A 6,000-nucleotide genomic window follows, 5' to 3' on the forward strand; every position below is an offset into this window, starting at 1 on the left:
ATGTATTGGAATAAATTAATTTAAAATTAGTTTCTTCAAAATTATTGTTCCAACGTTGAAGCCATGTTTCGCGTCCAAGAGAAATCTGACTTGTCTACCCGTGAAAAGATCTGATATCGCTTATGATTCTATCTGCTAAAATGTTCTCCGGAGCACTCGCACCCCGGTCCGGGTTTTTATAATGGGTGAGATAGGAAATGATCATACTGGATAATTATATGAACTGTGCTTCTATGCAAAAATGTAGAACAGAACTTTAAATTTTTTATGTGTTTTGAGAAATTAAGAACTGAAGCCGAAGCTTTTTTTCATTTTCTTTGGTTAAATACAGAATTGAGTTAACTTTTTCTCTTCTTTAAGAAAATTCAGAAGAGAACTTGAACATTTTAACCTTCTTCGAGAAAACTTAGAATTAAAGTGTAGCTCCATATTGTCATGGCGAATATTTACGATCAAAGTATAACGTTTTTCTATCTTCTAAGAAAAATTTTGAAAAGAACTTTAAATTTTTCATTTCTTTGAGAAAAGCCTGAACTGATCTGTAATTTATTTCTTTTTCATTGAGAAAATTCTAAAGAGAACTTGAACTTTTCTTCACTTTATTGAAAAAATAAGAATTAAAGTGAAACTTTTTATTTTCATTGAAAATATACACAATCATAGTATAACTTTTCCTATCTTCTATGGAAAAATTTAGAACAGAACTTTAAATTTTTCATGCCTTTCTAGAAATTAAGAACTGAAGTGGTAGCTTTTTTCTTTTTCTTTGGTAAAATTCAGAATTGAATTGACTTTTTCTCTTCTTTAAGAAAATTTAGATAAGAACTTGAACATTTTGCACTTCTTCGAGAAAACTCAGAATTAAAGTGTAGCTCCTTATCGTCATGGTGAATATTCATGATCAAAGTATAACTTTTTTCTGTCTTCTAAGAAAAATTTGGAAGAGAACTTTAAATTTTTCATCTCTTTGAGAAAAATAGAAATTAAAATTAAGAAAATATACAATTAAAATAAAACTTTTTATCTTCATGGAAAATATTCACAATGATAGTATAACTTTTCCTATCTTCTATGGAAATATTTAGAACAGAACTTAAAATTTTTTTATGTATTTGAGAAATTAAGAACTGAAGTGGAAGCTTTTTTCTTTTTCTTTGGTAAATTTCAGAATTGTGCTAAATTGTTATCTTTTTTAAGAAAATTCAGAAGAGAACTTGAACATTTTGCACTTCTTCGAGAAAGCTCAGAATTAAAGTGTAGCTCCTTATCGTCGTGGTGAATATTCACAATCAAAGTATAACTTTTTCTATCTTCTACTAAAAATTAGAAACAGAACTTGAAGTTTTCTTCACTTCTTTGAGAAAATATGTCATTAAAGCTTAACTTTTTCTCTCCTTGTAAGAAAAATTCTGAATTGATGTAACTCGGATAAAATTTAGAACCGAAATTTAAATTTTTTTATCTCTTTGAGAAAAATCTGAATTGAGATTATAAAAATTTAGAATTAAAGTGAAACTTGTTATCTTCATGGAAAATATACACAATCAAGGTATTACTTTTCCTATCTTCCACGGAAAAATTTAGAATAGAACTTTAATTTTTTATGTCATTTGAGAAATTAAGAACTCAGGTGTAACCTTTTTATTTCTTAAAAAGGGTGAAAAAGATGAGTACTTCAAATTGTAAAATTAGTTTAGGAAGGACATTACGTAAAGAACTTGTTCTAAAAAGATATAATAAAGTCTTTTGAAAAGTATTGCTTGATGTTGGGGTATGCAAAAAGTTGTAAAGTAAAGTTGTGGTGAATAGAATGAGTACTTCAACTTGTAAATTTGGTTTAGGAGGGACATTCGGTAAAGAACTTGTTCTGAAAAGATATAATAAAGCCTTTTGAAAAGTATTGCATGATATTGGGGTATGTAAAAAGTCGTAAAGTAAAGTTGTGGTGAAAAAGATGAATACTTCAACTTGTAAAATTGGTTTAGGAGGGACATTACGTAAAGAAGTTGTTCTGAAAAGATATAATAAAGCCTTTTGAAAAGTATTGCTTGGTGTTGGAGTGTGCAAAAAGCTGTAAAGTAAAGTTTTGGTGAAAAGTATGAGTACTTCAAGTTGTAAAATAAATTTAGGACGGACACTACGTAAAGAACTTGTTCTGAAAAGATATAATAAAGCCTTTTGAAAAGTATTGCTTGATGTTGGGGTATGCAAAAAGTCGTAAAGTAAAATTGTGGGTGAAAAGGATGAGTACTTCAAGTTGTAAAATTGGTTTAAAAGGGACATTACGTAAAGAACTTGTTTTGTAAAAATATAACAAAAAATTTAGAAACGCATTGCTTGGTGTTGGGGTGTTCAAAAGTCGTAAAGTAAAGTTGTGGGTGAAAAAGTTAAGTACTTCAACCTGTAAAATAGGTTTAGGAAGGACAATACGTAAATAACTTGTTCTGAAAAGATATAATAAAGCCTTTTGAAAAGTATTGCTTGATGTTGGGGTATGCAAAAAGTCGTAAAGTAAAGTTTTGGTGAAAAAGATGGGTACTTCAACTTTTAAAATTGGTTTAGGGGGGACATTATGTAAAGAACTTGTTCTGAAAAAATATATAATAATGCCTTTTGAAAAGTATTGTTTGGTGGTGGGGTGTGCAAAAAGTTGTAAATTAAAGTTGTGTGTGAAAAGGATTAGTACTTCAACTTGTAAAACAGGTTTAGGAGGGATATTAAGAAAAGAACTTTTTCTGAAAAGATATAATAAAGCCTTTTGAAAAGTATATCTTGGTGTCGGGGTATGCAAAAAGCCATAAAGTAAAGTTGTGGGTGAAATAGATGAGTACTTTAACTTGTAAAATTGGTTTAGAAGGGATATTACGTAAAGAACTTGTTCTGAAAAGCTATAATAAAGCCTTTGAAAAGTATTGCTTGATGTTGGGGTATGTAAAAAGTTGTAAAGTAAAGTTGTGGTGAAAAGGATGAGTACTTCAACTTGTAAAATTGGATTAGGAGGGACATTATGTAAAGAACTTGTTCTGGAAAGATATAATGAAGCCTTTTGAAATGTACTGTTTGGTGTTGGGATGTGCGAAAAGCCGTAAAGTAAAGTTGTTTGTGAAAAGGATGAGTACTTCAACTTGTAAAATTGGTTTAGGAGGGATATTAAGAAAAGAACTTTCTCTGAAAAGATATAATAAAGCCTTTTGAAAAGTATTCCCTGGTGTTGGAGTATGCAAAAAGCCGTAAAGTAAAGTTGTGGTGAAAAAGATGAGTACTTCAACTTGTAAAATTGGTTTAGGAGGGATATTACGTAAAGAACTTGTTCTGAAAATATATAATAAAGCCTTTTGAAGAGTATTACTTGATGTTGGGATATTCAAAAAGTCGTAAAGTAAAGTTGTGGTGAAAAGGATGAGTACTTCAAGTTATAAAAAATTGGTTTAGGAATGACATTACGAAAAGAAATTGTTATGTAAAGACATAATAAAGTATTTTGGAAATTAATGCTTGATGTTGGGGTATGCAAAGAGCCGTAAAGTAAAGTTGTGGTGATAAAGATGAGTACTTCAATTTGTAAAATTGGTTTAGGAAGGACATTAAGTAAAGAACTTGTTCTGAAAAGGTATAATAAATCCTTTTGAAAAGTATAGCTTGATGTTGGGATATGCAAAAAGTCGTAAAGTAATGTTGTGGTGAAAAAGATCAGTACATCAAATTGTAAAATTGGTTTAGGAAGGACATTACGTAAAGAACTTGTTCTGAAAAGATATAATAAAGCATTTTGAAAAGTATTGCTTGGTGTTGGGGTAGTCAAAAAGTTGTAAAGTAAAGTTTTGGGTGAAAAGGATGAGTTCTTAAAGTAGTAAAATTGGTTTAGGAGGGACATTACGTAAAGAACATGTTCTGAAAAGATATAATAAAGTCTTTTGAATGTATTGCTTAGTGTTGGGGTATGCAAAGAGTCGTAAAGTAAAGTTGTGGGTGAAAAGGATGAGTACTTCAAGTTTTAAAATTGGTTTAGGAAGGACATTACGTAAAGAACTTGTTCTGAAAAAATATGAAAAAGCCTTTTGAATGTATTGTTTGGTGTTGAGGCATTCAAAAAGCTATAAAGTAAAGTTATGAGTGAAAAGGATTAGTACTTCAACTTGTAAAATTGGTTTAGGAGGGACATTACGTAAAGAACTTCTTCTGAAAAAATATATTCGGGGGGAGCCAAAAAGCTGAGGGTGAAGGGGGCCCTTCTGTGTCTAAAGTGCGCAAAAAAAGTATTATAAATGGGTTGGGGGCCCGGGGGGAGGGGGGCGCTTTGGAGGCCCCGGGGAATGGACTCCGGAGGGAGGGGGCCCCGGAGGGAGGGGGCCCTTTGGGGGCCTGGGGTTATGAGTCCTTGGGGGTTGGGGTAGGGGACCTTACAATACTGGTCAAATGAAACTTGTGTATTATAACGACCAGAGAGTTTCACCCCAAATCATCTTCTAAAATGTCTGAAACAGTTTCGCCTAAATCATCTTCTAAAATGTATCAAACTGTTTCACCCAAATAATCCCCTAAAAGTAATTTCTGCGTGTTCCTTTGTTTCGGCATCCCTGCGCTGTCACATTTGAAATTCCTAGGAAACTATTTCCCGCGTAAAATATATTCAATCTGTCTTCATATCTAAGGTGTTCCTAGCTACACTATTTAGGTTTCGATAGAATATTAATATTTATCTCTCAGACCTAAAGACCAGAGAAGCCATATTTAAAATAGAATATTAATTTATCTCCCAGACCTAAAGATCAGAGAAGTCATATTGTTTCTTAATTCCCCTTTTGTGGATCAATAATTCCCCGCCGATTATGTAATGAATTTCTCAGAAATATAGTTCCCCACCGATTATACAAATCAATTTTTCAGAAATTCTCTCCCCTTCGTGGATCAATACAATGCCCCGTTAGAATTCAATACGCATTTGCAAACTTCGTCCCGGAGTCAATACACTTCGGAACAACAAATAAATTGACCTTGAAAAAGGTGTCATTGACCCGTTAGTGGATCAATAATCCTTGAATAAATTATAACCTGTCAGCGTTAGACTCAATTATAGATGGCAGCACGGTGTTCGCCTGGGAGTCGTAATGGCCTCCCTACTAATGTAATGTTTCGTTTAAGTGTTTTTTCCAAGTGTTAAATGTTTTTTTTTTTCAATGACTGTTTTTCCAAGCGTTGAGTAATATAACTAGGTTAATGTAGTGCTTAATTCAAGGGATTTATCAAAGTTTATGCTATTTTTGCCTTTCATTTTTGTTAGTTTACTGTGTTCATGGCTGCATAATTGGCTTTGAAATACACTTATCTATATATACATATCGTATGCAGAATAATTGTACCAAAAAAATTTTATATGCATACCCGCACAAATTTATCCCCCCCCCCCCCCTAATGTGCAAATCTAAAGCCACAAGTTATTTTTAAATTAACGAAGTAACTAACGATGAAACCGGTGTGATATCAAATTTTACACAGCGTAAACATGAGTGAGTGGCGCATAATACACAGGTACCAAATTTCCTTCCCTCTGCGTTAATTAGGAAAATAAAATTCAAATAAAATTCTCAAATTTGGAAAGCCTTATTTTTCACGGGAGGGGGATTTTTCGGGGGGGGGGTATTTTCCATGGGGGAATATCCTCAGTTTGAAAATTTTTACTGAGAAAAAAGAAGCATGTTGAGAGAAATTAAAAGTAAGTAGAAATGTAACACTATATATATATATATATATATATATATATATATTATATATATATATATATATATATATATATATATATATATATATATATATATATATATATATATATATATATATATATATATATATATATATATATATATATATATATATATATATATATATATATATATATATATATATATATATATATATATATATATATATATATATATATATATATATATATATATATATTATATATTTGAGAGGGGCTCATTCGATTAGAAATTTAAATGG

This window comes from Artemia sp. Qi Xiang Cuo, unplaced genomic scaffold (genome assembly GCF_049724085.1).
Source record: "Artemia sp. Qi Xiang Cuo unplaced genomic scaffold, ASM4972408v1 HiC_scaffold_2954, whole genome shotgun sequence".
NCBI lineage: Eukaryota > Metazoa > Arthropoda > Branchiopoda > Anostraca > Artemiidae > Artemia > Artemia sp. Qi Xiang Cuo.